This window comes from Lotus japonicus, chromosome 1 (genome assembly GCF_012489685.1).
Source record: "Lotus japonicus ecotype B-129 chromosome 1, LjGifu_v1.2".
Classification (NCBI taxonomy): Eukaryota; Viridiplantae; Streptophyta; class Magnoliopsida; order Fabales; family Fabaceae; genus Lotus; species Lotus japonicus.
The window spans coordinates 28,711,319-28,723,497 of record NC_080041.1 but is presented as its reverse complement, the minus strand read 5'-3'; positions in this window follow the sequence as shown (position 1 = coordinate 28,723,497).

The window sequence follows — 12,179 nt, the reverse complement described above, 5'->3', positions numbered from 1 at the left end:
GAAACTCTTGAAGTGCTTGATTCATGTCGATCAGGAGAGTCTCATGAGTGTTGAGACGTTGTTCCAAAATGTCAAGTCTGTAAGAACTTGGCTGTGTAGAAGTAGATGGAACATCCTGAGCAGAGTGAGGAGCTTGAGTGGATTGAGAGGCAGCACTTCTGAAAGGCACTGGTGCAAGAACATGACATCTGAGAGCTTCAGCTTCAGCCTGTAGCCTTTCTGCCTCTAACTTTGCATTTTCAATTTGTGCAGCCTCTAGGCGTGCAGCTTCTTCTGCTTGTTCTTTCTTCTTTCTTGCTTCCTCAATAGCTTCAAGTAACTCAACCCTTAGCTGTTGTTCATGCATAGCCAACCTTCTGTTGAAACGCTGCCTAGTAGCTTCAATCCTCTGATCCCTTTCAGCCGTGAGATGACTCATCATAATAGGAACTTGATCAATCATCCAATTACACAGACGATCCCATTCTTCAACAACAGAGTTAGGATCCTCATTAAGGTCAGTGTAACCTTGCACATTACGAATCCGTAATGATGCTTCATAATAAAACACACGGATGCACTCAAGAAGGGAGTTTGGCTTGAGATATGTATAGGAACAATGGAAAGATTGGTTTCAGGAGAAGTGGGGTGGTTACTGCTATTGGCTTTAGAAACACCATGAGGAGAACCAACATCTAGAGTTTGGACATTTGAAGTGTTGATCTCAAGGCTAGGCTGAGAGGTTTCAACCTCAGGGTTTGGAGATCTAACCGAGGAATGGTTAGATACTGAGTCTTCTGGTTGATCAGGTTCTGGTTGAATAGGTTCTTGTTGAACAAGTTCTGGTTGGATGGGTTGAGATGAAGGGTCTGCTGCATTCAGAGGAAAAACTTGTATAGGATGATCTGGGTCAACTAGACGTTCTGGTCTAGGTCCAGGATATCTCCTTAGGCTAGGTACAATATGGTAGTACTCAGGAATGACAGACTCTTTTTCTTTCGCAATTTGAACAAATTGGCGAATGGATTCAGAGTTATTGGAGGGTGAGGAGTCAGCAACATTAGTGGGAAACGATACAGAGGGACAAGGAGTTGTGGTTTCTGTATCGGTTGTTTTGCGAACCGGATGATCTGATGCTCTGGGGACAGAGTGATCAGAGGTTCTGGGTTCCGGTTCAGATGGTTCTGAAATGGTGGGTTCAGAGGTTTGTGGGTTATATTGAATGGTTATGGGTGAGGTAGGTACAGAGGGTCTTGGAGTCTGAAGCATGTTCCGAAGAGGTGCTACTTCATGAGAAGGATGGAAAAATGAAGATCTAAGTGAAGTGGGTGGAGAGGTGGTTTGTTCAGCTGGTTGAGACTCTTGAATAGGAGAGAGTGGGGTAGTAGTTCGGTTAAGGAGAGCACAGATTGGGAGTGCATCAAATGCATTTAAATCATCATCATTAAAAGCAATAGCAAACTTACTTGATGATCGTACTGCAGACCGAGTAACTCTGGCAGGAGCCTCAGTTCTGGTTACTTCAGCAGCTGGTTCCACACGGGTTGGCTTCTCCACAATCCTCACATGCTTCTTTTTCTTCTTTGGTGGAGGAGCATCATCATCATCACCATCAGATGGAGCATCTGGCTTGGTGGGTTCCTCATGCTTCCTCTTAGGCTTATCATCCTTCTTCTTATTCTTCTGATCAGCACCGTCAGAGGGATCAGACTCTTCAGAGGATTTCTCTAATATGATTTTTCTCTTCTTCTTCTTCTTGGGAAGAGAATCAAACTCTGGAGCTAGTGGCAGGGTTCTGAATAACTCGTCCACATCTATTTCATAACCTTGTTGCCTCAAATCATCTATATAACACAAGATAGCAACTAGATCATCTGCTTGGGACCACAGAGTGTAATTGATCAGAGGGACTCTTCTCTGTCTGACTTCATCAGAGGTATCTTCATGAGCAGGTGCAACCTTTTTATTGATCAATCCCATCTTCTTCATGGATGTGGAGGTGAAGACATCACCAACAATGGTCGTCAGATCCTCTGTGCAGCCTGCCTTAGTCAGATCTTCTATTAGCTTGCTCTCAATGAAGAAGTCTGAGAGCAATCTTCCAAAAGGAATGTATTTGATAGCAAACTTTAAAGAAGCAGTTGTTCTTGACTTCTTGATGCATTCTTTGAGGTAAGAGAACAGGAAGAAGGGAAGGTAGATCTTCTTGTGATCCTGAATGAAGAACAACATCACTTTTTGACAAAAGTTGATGTAGTCTGGAGAGCTTTCCTTTGGTCTCTGAATAATGCAATGAAGCAGAATCTCTTGCCAGATCCTCAACTTAGGATGAAGTTCCACTACCTTGTAGTCACATTTGCCAGGCTTATAGTTTGTGTAGAGAGCTTTGTTGGTTCCTTCTTTTGTCTTGGGTTTCACCTTTGATTCCGTCAGTTGGAATCTGTAGCCTGTGCTAGTGTGTTCACCCAGAAGATCAACAATCGACTTCTCTGTGATGATGATTCTTCTGCCAGCAATGTAGGAAACCACTTGATTGTCATCACAGTCGGCATGTTTCCAGAATTCCTTTACCAACTTGACGTAGACTGGACCACGAAGCCTATTGAAGTATTCTTCCCAGCCTTGAGCTTGAACTTCAGGACGAAGATCATACCCATTTGCAGCAATGTTATCCAGGTCAAATCTCCATTCAGCAAGAACCTGGAGTTCATCAGAAGAGTAGACACATGTAACGGCACAACCCCTTTGTGCAAGAGGGATCATCTGCCCTGTAGCTTGAGCTTCTTGTTGATTTCTTTAAGTAGCAGAGCCCGATTGACCGGTAATTTGACCTACTACCATGACAGGGAATTGGGTTCCATCGGCAGTTTCACCTCTGTTAGATTTCACCATCTTTGAAGCAGTTAAGGGTTTGGGTAGAACAAGAAAGAGGATGAAATAGAGAGAGAGAGAGAGATCGTGGGGATGAGGGTTTTCAACCGAAGAGAGAGAGAGAGAGTAAACCAGTAAGTGATGGAGAACGTGTGTGTATAGTGGGTTTTTGAAAATAACCGTAGTTGATTAAAAAGCAAAGTAAAATCAACGGTTAAAAATTAAAGACATCATCGCAACAGATAATACCAATAACACTCGATGGAGAGAAGCACATCAACACTCATTACGATAGACTGTCAGCACGGGCACAAGGAACGATGTATCATAGCTTCTGACACACGTTTACTATCTCAGCTTCAGAGTGAGCACCTTGTGCGTGCGTGAGAGAGAGAGGGAGACCTGCGAGAGACAGAGCTCGAGTAGGAGGGAAGAGAGGGACGTGGACAGCAAGCAACTGAGCTCTGAACCTACATCTTTTCTCTTTTTCAGACCAAGAACCCAAGGTAAGGGCTGGTCCTAGGAATGGGTATTGTAAGACCCCGTTTTAGGTCATATTATTTTAATAATATTATTAAATAATATTTTGTGAATTACTTGTGCTGTGTGATATTATGCCTTTTTAAAAGGTGATTAATTTTTAGAAGCAATATTAAGTCTTAGAAACCTCTAGACGTTGATGTGCGCGATGATACGAGCATTTTGACTGTAATATTGCTAGGGTTCTGCGACGACGACTTTTAGGTCAAAATCGGTCCTACAGGAGCGATGAGTTGGAAAATTGAGTTGACGAGGACGATTTCGTGGGCCACACCATATGTGGAGGTGTTGGGCATGATTTTAAGAATATTCTATGAGGGAATATTCCTTACTTTGGTTTTTGAAGGTTTTCTTTAAATAAAATGAGTTTTTATTTAAATAAAATGCATTTAAATAATTTTAACCTATGGTTTAATATCAAAATTAATTCTGAAAATATTTTTGAGGCATCATGGAGTTGGTGCACGAATTTTTGCAGCCAAAAATTATTGATGAGGATTTTTGATTTTTTTTTGAAAACGAGGATTTTTTATTTTAAAATTGTAGTTTTGATGCATTTAGAAGGGAAATGGCGCATTTAATGCATTAATTATTTTGGGGTTTTTATTTAAATTATTATTTTAAATATTTTTTGGAGAAAATATGAGCATGGAGAGTGGGTTGGGCGGCCAAGGCTTGTGGAGGAAGGAAAATGAGACTTTTGCAAGTAATTTCCTTTTCTAGCTAGGTTTTATGAAGGAGAGATATTAGAGATTTTGATTCTTTGACTTTCAATTAATGGGGGATTGATTTCTGAACTTTTAAAACCTCCAAGGATCTTTCCAAATCTGATTGGAAACCCTTTGGATTCAGATTTATATATTCTAAAAGATTAAGGATTTAAATGATAGTTTTAAAAGGGATTTAATTAGGAAATAAGCCAAATTTTGAGGACCGAATCAAGGAATGTTGGAAGAGTCTAGAAACACTAAAATGGGCTGGAAGTTTCGTGGGTTTGGGCTTCTTCTTGGGGAGAAAGAAAAGCATTTAATGCTTTCCTCTCACCCCTCACTATAAATAGAGCATTTCCCCCTCTCATTTAATGCATTCGTGTGATCTCTCTCTCCCTCTCTTGTCTTTATTTTATTTTTCTTTTTCTTAGGTTAGTTTAGTTTCTAAGCCTTGAGCAAGGTCATTCTCAAGATGCTCTGTGGTTGCAGCTTAAGCTGATCTGCCAAATCCAGAAGAGAATGATTTTAAAAAGTTGCTTAGAGATGTTTATCAATTTGAGGGTTTTCTTAAAGAAGTTCTTGATGTTCTTATGACCTTCAAACAAAGGATTTTATAAAGGAGGTTTTGATCTTGGGAGGATTGAATCTATGCGAAACTTATGTTTTTCCTTCGAAAGTTCTTCAAGTGTTCTTACGACCTTCAAGCAAAATGTTTTAGAAAAGAATGTTTGATCTTATGAAAGAAATGATTTTGAATTTTCAAGGTTTTTGGGGGGAATTTCGTGATCAACAAGGGGATAGGCTTATGATCGATTCGATTGTCCGATTAGTAACATTACTTTGTCCGTTCGTTGGTAGGAAATTTCCAAGTGTAGATCTAGCTTCAGGGAGCAACCCGAGACTTCTAGGAAAGCGTACATTTGAGGTAAGGGCACTTCGGCCTCGGCCTAGATAAATTTTTTGTGATTGTGATGGTTAGAAAGCATGATACTAGGACTATCGATGATATATGTGCTAGATATGTTATATGATGATGATGCAATAAATGTTAGCTAGTGTTATTATGAACATGCCTATATGCCTAGGATGTTAGCTACTTTTATTGATATGCATGCAAGTTACTATGTTACGATATTTTGTTCATATAAGATGAACGTGATGGCTTAGGGCCTAGTGATGATGACTAACTTGCATGGCATGCATTTGTGGGCCAAGTGACCTGGACTGGGCTTGGTTGGCCACGACTGGTGACTTGGATTGGGCTAGTCAGTGGTGACGTTCAGGGGATGGACCTGAACAAAGGACAAACGTGAAATGGCAGTGCGGTTGAGAGGTCCAACCCCGATCATCAAGCTGTTGGGCAGCGGTGCGTTGGAGGTGTCCAACCCCGATCGTGGAGTCGTGTTCGTCCTGCCTTTCCATGAGGGATTGGCTTATGGATATCCAAAGCGTCTGCATGCATATGCACGAGCATTGACTGATAATAACTTAGAGCTACGAGATAGACCCCCATACTTGTGCAACTTAGAGCTTGACATAGTTCCCCTATTTGTGAATGTTAGCTTAGAGAAGAACTTGTGATTGATAGGGTAGTATACCCTACTTATGATATGTGTGTGTTAGAAGTTGACCCTTGCTTGTTTGTTGTTTGTTGTTTGGGCGCTTAATGCCTAGACAACAAGCATGTGTGTGATCAGTCGAGATGCGGCCATGCACCTGCTTGATGTGGACGACGGCAAGGCTCGAGACATCCACCGTGCGACCGATGGTTCAACTATGGGGTTGGCGAGAGCAGAGGATGTGAGACGATATGATGCGAGCGTTGGAGGCCTTGGAGGGCACGCGACCTATGAGTCGGGTTTTGAGGGGGACAATTGAGTCTGTACTGGGGGTGAGGTCGGGTGTTGTTTTAGGGCTCGATACCTACTTAAAGTCATCGTGTATGTGGATGAGCTCAAGTAAGGTTGAAAACATTAGTTTCCTTTATTGAGTCTTGATGTAATAAAAAGCCTTGGTCTATTAAATAAAATGAAGTTTATTCAGCATTTATTCTATCTTTTATTTACTGTCATTAAAAGGTTTTATTTCGACAAAAATTTACACACGTTTTTGGAAAAAGTTACTAAAGTGACCCTCGAGAAATTGGGGCGTTACAGGTAGGTTCTTTAGGGAATATGCCATGAATTGCCATGAGAAACAACTTGAGTTTGTACTGTTTTTGCATGATTTTCTTGTACATGCTTGCTTGCTGGAATTTTTCTCTTGAACAGCCACGAATTATGATCCTCAACGTGGTTTATGATCTGAGTCTATGATTCTATACGAGTTGTCATGGTATTTGTTAAGTTTTGTGCTGTTCTACACTTGTTATAATATGATCCTTGCTAAATGTTTGGTTCTGAAATTTTGAGTGGATATTTGGGTTGTTGGGGCTGTACTATGATTGCCATGATCAAGGGGGAAGGAAGGAAAATTATTTTGAAAACCATAGAGCCATGGGAGGGTTCGGCCGAACCCTAATTCTTGGGGGTTCGGTGGATTTTCCTTCCGTCTTGATGGTGGAAGTCGTGTGGTACCTTGCCGTTGAAGTTGGTATGATATGTTATGCATAAGTGAATGTTGATGCGTTCCTTTACACAGGTTTTATTTAATTTCTTAGTAAATGGTTCAAGGGTCGCTCACCTAGTCGTAATTGTAACACCCTCTAAACCTCGCATAATAATATATCATTAATCAGAGTAAAATGCATAACACAGAGGGTATCACACTTATTCTCCAGAAACATAAATCAAAACACCTGTCATGCTCATAATAAATATATAAATTTTCCAACTTTAATGTCGCAACATCATATGCATAGCACAGCGGATTTATTTCAACTCCAAAATTTAACATAAAGAGAGTTCATAGGTAACTCTTAACATCAAGGTACAAAACTAAACGTTTCCCGGTGTTACATAACAGAGCATGACTCCCCTAACTAAACCGTAAATGAAAGACTAGCTCCTCCAACTAACCCTCGCGAGAAGCTCCACTATCTTCGGTACCTGAGCGATGTCGCATACAACATCATTCCAACAGAAGGGTGAGAACTCATATCATATGGATAAGCATAATAATAAATAATGTAAAAGCTTATCTATGCTCCACATAAATTACTCACATTCACTAACAAATAATAAATTATGTAATTTTAACATAATTAATCAAGTTCACAGTTATGGAAAATACTCCATAAATTATAGCTCAATTAGAACATATATAATAGTCTCTAATTACCACCACATCAAATCTCTCCAAAAATATCACCATAACACATATGACTCAAGTGAGACCCGTGCAAATGCCTTTGGTACCAAAGTTGTTATCCTTAGCGGTATCACCGTGTCCACTCCAGACAGATAACCACCAATAAAGCCCTCGCTCTGGGCTTCAAAACCACTCGAGTTTTGGGACAAGTCACTAGCCTCCACGAGAACTAGCAAACATTGCCTCTTGACAACTATGCAGTGTACTGTGCAAAACTCAACTAACATATGCATATTCAGACCATCTCCAAGTCCTAATTATTTTAGCATATTCATCACCAGTTGCACAAAACACATATTACATGTTATCAATTATACAACTTGCAATCACAACAACTTAGCATCTCAAACATAACATCAATTCAGAAACAACATCATATAATGATTATTAAAAATAGATGTAAATTAAATATAATTCATATATAACAGGTTCTGCAACTATTTCCTAAAGACTGGATTTCTCTCTAAATTTTCCCAAAAACTCGCCACATGCTCATGCTCGCCATCTCGCGACATCTCACTGCACAACTCGCCATGTCGCGACATCTCACGACATCTCCCTACGCAACTTGCCATGTCGCTGAATAACTCGCCATGTCGCGACATCTCACGACATCTCCCTACGCAACTCGCCATGTCGCGACATCTTGCGACATCTTCCTGCGCAACTCGCCATGTGCGCGCACCACACATCTAATGAACTATTAAACAGATGTAAATTATCAAATATACTCAGAAAAATCTAATATTTTTATCATGGTTCTGTATACACGTTTTGTAAACCTCTATAAATTTTCAAGTCACAGTTCGAAGTACAAAAATCAGGAAAAATCGTACACTAACCGCAGTTCGTAAGAAACTGGACAGCTTAACCTATACTCACTAAAATACACATAACTCGAGCTACAGACGTCGGAATGACGTGAAACCAGTGGCAAAAGTTTCGTAACAGAAAAACCTACAAATTTTATGAAGACTACTTCTTCAAATTCGGCCACTAACATAGCACGAAAAAGGGTACAAGAGAACGTAAATTTCTGCGCATCATGCAAGCCTATCATCTACCCCCAAAATCATCTAAAAACCAAACCCTAACTATTTCAATTTGGGAATTTTTGCAACCTAGGGTTCCTAAATCATGCTTTCTATCATTATCCACTATCATACCAATCCATAAAACATGAATTCAAACCCTTACCTCTTGTAGATCAGTTCTAAGTTTTCTCCTCTTTTCTCCTCTCCTTCTCTTCTTTCACGTGTTTCTTGTTCTGCTTCTCTTCTAATCCTTGTTTTTTTTCTTTTCTTTCTTTCTATTTCACTCCTAACCCTTAAATAGCCATACAATGGGCCCCACTCTCAATTACTCACACTAAACCCTAAAACCTTATTTATCTATATCACATAATCACTTAATTATCTAACAAAATCACTTAATTACCATATACCATAATACTAATTAAAATAAAATAATAAATAACCTAATAACAGAAAATGGGGTGTTACAGTAATTCCCTTGTAACCTGTGAATGTTGTGTTGTGGAGGTTGTTGTATAAAGAGGACAATAAGACTCTAGGCTAATGTTGGTCAATTCGCAAGTGCACGAATACCTCCGGGTTTTAAATTATCGAACCACAGGGATTGTGAGTGAGAATTATTGATTTAAGCCTAGAGTTTGCAAGTTCTTAAAACAGTAAAATTCAGAAATTGGTTTTGGGTGATTGTGACAAAAGTTTTGCAAGAGAGCAATGTTGATAATGATGTAAATAACAAATGATGGGAAATTGCCTTGGGTGTTTGATCATCTAATCCATTTTAGTCCACCTATCCTATGCATGTGAATCCTTGATTCCACTCTTGTTGTTATAGCCTATGTACTTACTAGTTGATTCCTCATAAAAGTAATTCTCTCAAATTGAAAGTTAAGTCGATTTCCTTGCGTACTTAATCATTGATAAGAGGTATGATAGCATAATTATTCAGGCCAACAAAACCCTACCCTCACTCTATTCCTAGAAGCAAGTATAGAAGGATCTATTCCAATTCATGTCCCTAAATCATAACAAATTTCCATTCTATTATAATCTAGCCTATAGCAAAGGTGCACCAAAGCTAAGCTTGCAATAAGGAATTGAAATACAAGATTGAATCAAGACTCATGCATAGAGATAGGATTTATAAACTAAAATTTCATAGAATCTCTTAACCCAAAGCAAAAGGTAAACTAGCCACTCATGGCTAGTGAATTCATAAAGGAAATGTAAAGAAAACCTGAGAAGAAATACAAGTTGGAAACCTCCCTTGGTCCCAAAGTTCTCCTCAGCTCTCAAAACTTGATCAAAAATGAGTGAAATGACAAAATGTATCAAAGAAATTGGCCTAAGCCTTATTTATAGGCAAAACAAATGAAACTGGGCGCTCAAGCGCCAATTCAGAGCGCCTGAGCGCCAATTGCATGTTGAAAAACATGCTCTCTGACCCTATTGGCACCTAGGCGCCCACTCCCAGCGCCTAGGCGCTCTAGCTCGCCTGAAAATGACTTTTTGGCTTCTGAAACTCCTCTTTTCAATTCTCTTTAAGTTCTTCATCAATTCCATGCTTCTTGGCCTTCCTTCTCCTTCAGTTTCTGCACTCCAAACCTAACCAACAAGACAAGGAAGATTCTAGAAGCTCCAAGAGCTCATTAGCACAAGAAGTCCCTCATAAAACACAACAAAACCATGCAAGTCCTAAACTTTACTTAAAATGCAAGAAAACTACCTAAAAAACTACTAAATTACCAAAACGAAATAAAAAACTAAAGAAAAGAATAAAAATGCATGAGAATGCATGAAACACTACATGAGACTCAACAAAAAGACTCAAAACAACCAAAGAAATGACCCTAAAAACACTACTAAAATAGGGTCATCAACTAACTTTAGAGACTTAAACCAAGAGAAACGTGTAATGAACTTGCTTGCAAGTAAATGAGAATAATTTGGACATAGGTCAGGTAGACTATGGTCCATGAGAACGATGGACTTGCACGCGAGGGAGATTTGTGGATCAGTGGATCCTCGTGATTTGGTTCACTGCGGTCACAGTGAGATTTTTGTGAAGTATTGCAGCTTCACGTGTTGTACATCTGCGGATGTACGTGATTGGCCATGGAAGTTTTTGTGGGTTGTGTGAAGTGAGGTTCCGTTCGATGATCTACTAACTATAGGAACCCTAATGAGAAAGGATTAATTATTTAATTTGGAAGTTGAAGCATTATATTTGGGGGGGGGGGGTAGATGACGTCCACGACGACGACGCACGTCCATCACTGGACACTGAGACTTGATATTCAGCTTGACGATCGGGCCTAGAGAGCCGACTCCTCCGGGACTCGAAAAGTCTATGTCGGGGATGTGAGCTTCATGGGGATGGACAGGGACGGAAACTTGGTGGAGGTCTGAACGATTGAAGGGAGAGTCATTGATATGCCCTATCCGCCTGCTAGATTCCACCAACTTGAGAACGAGGGATTCGGGGAGTCGCCAGCTGAGTTCGTGCCCTGTGACGAGTCTGAGGCTTCAGTTACTGGACCACGTCGATATGGTGGAGGCGCACGGTGGATACACAACAACTTGGTTGGACCAAGACCAAGAAAGAGAAGACAGGGTGTTGAGGACGAGAAACCAAAGGACGACCCTGCAGAGCGACCGGGACAGTGATGGCATGACTGGGGGACCCTATGAGAGCGAGCATTCATTTTTGAACCTTTCTTTAATTTTTATTAAGCTTTATGGAAACTTTGATTATTTGATGTACACAGTTTACTTTCACCGTGGTTTTTCCACCCTTGGGTGTGGACACGGCATTTCTTTTATTTACAGTTGGTTTTATGACAGTGATAGATTATGTTCGAATCCGTTCATGAATTTAATTCAAACATTTTTTCATTAATCCGCTGTTTCTGGTTAAAGTTGTAAATCGGAGGAACATTAATGAGGTTTCTAAAACGTGGTATTCAAGAGTTTTCTAAAGAGAAAATGATCTTTTATCACCTAATCAAGATAAGTAATGAAATCGGCGAAAATTAATTGTAAAGGTTGGTTACTGTGTGACACTCGAGAAATCGGGGCGTTACACTGCCTCTGCAGTTGATAGTGCAATGGTTGATTGCCTCTTGCTTGCCCATGAGACTAAGTTGCTTCCCAGAAATTCACAATTTCCATAAGTGCTTTTTCTCTCTGTGCTATCTCCAGCATAATCAGCATCACAGTAACCTGAAAGCTTATACTCTGATGTTTTCTTATACATCAAGCTAAGGTTAGTGGTGCCTTTCAGATATCTTAGGATCCTCTTAACAGCAGTTAAGTGGGTTTCCCTCGGATCTGATTGGAAACGAGCACATAGATGAACACTAAACAGAATATCTGGCCTAGATGCAGTTAAGTATAGAAGATATCCTATCATACCATGATAGAGCTTCTGACAAACTTTACCACTTGCATCTTCTTTCTCCAGGATGCATGTAGGATGCATTGGAGTCTTAGCAATTATAGATTCAGTCATGTTGAACTTCTTAAGAAGTTCTTTAGTGTACTTACTCCGATGGATGTACGTTCCTTCTGGTGTTTGATCAACTTGTATGCCCAGAAAGTACTTGAGTTCTCCCATCATACTCATTTCAAATTCAACCTGCATCATCTCAGAAAATTCTTTGCATAGAGATTGATTAGGGGATCCAAATATAATATCATCAACATAAATTTGCACAATTAAGATATCATCTTTATAAGT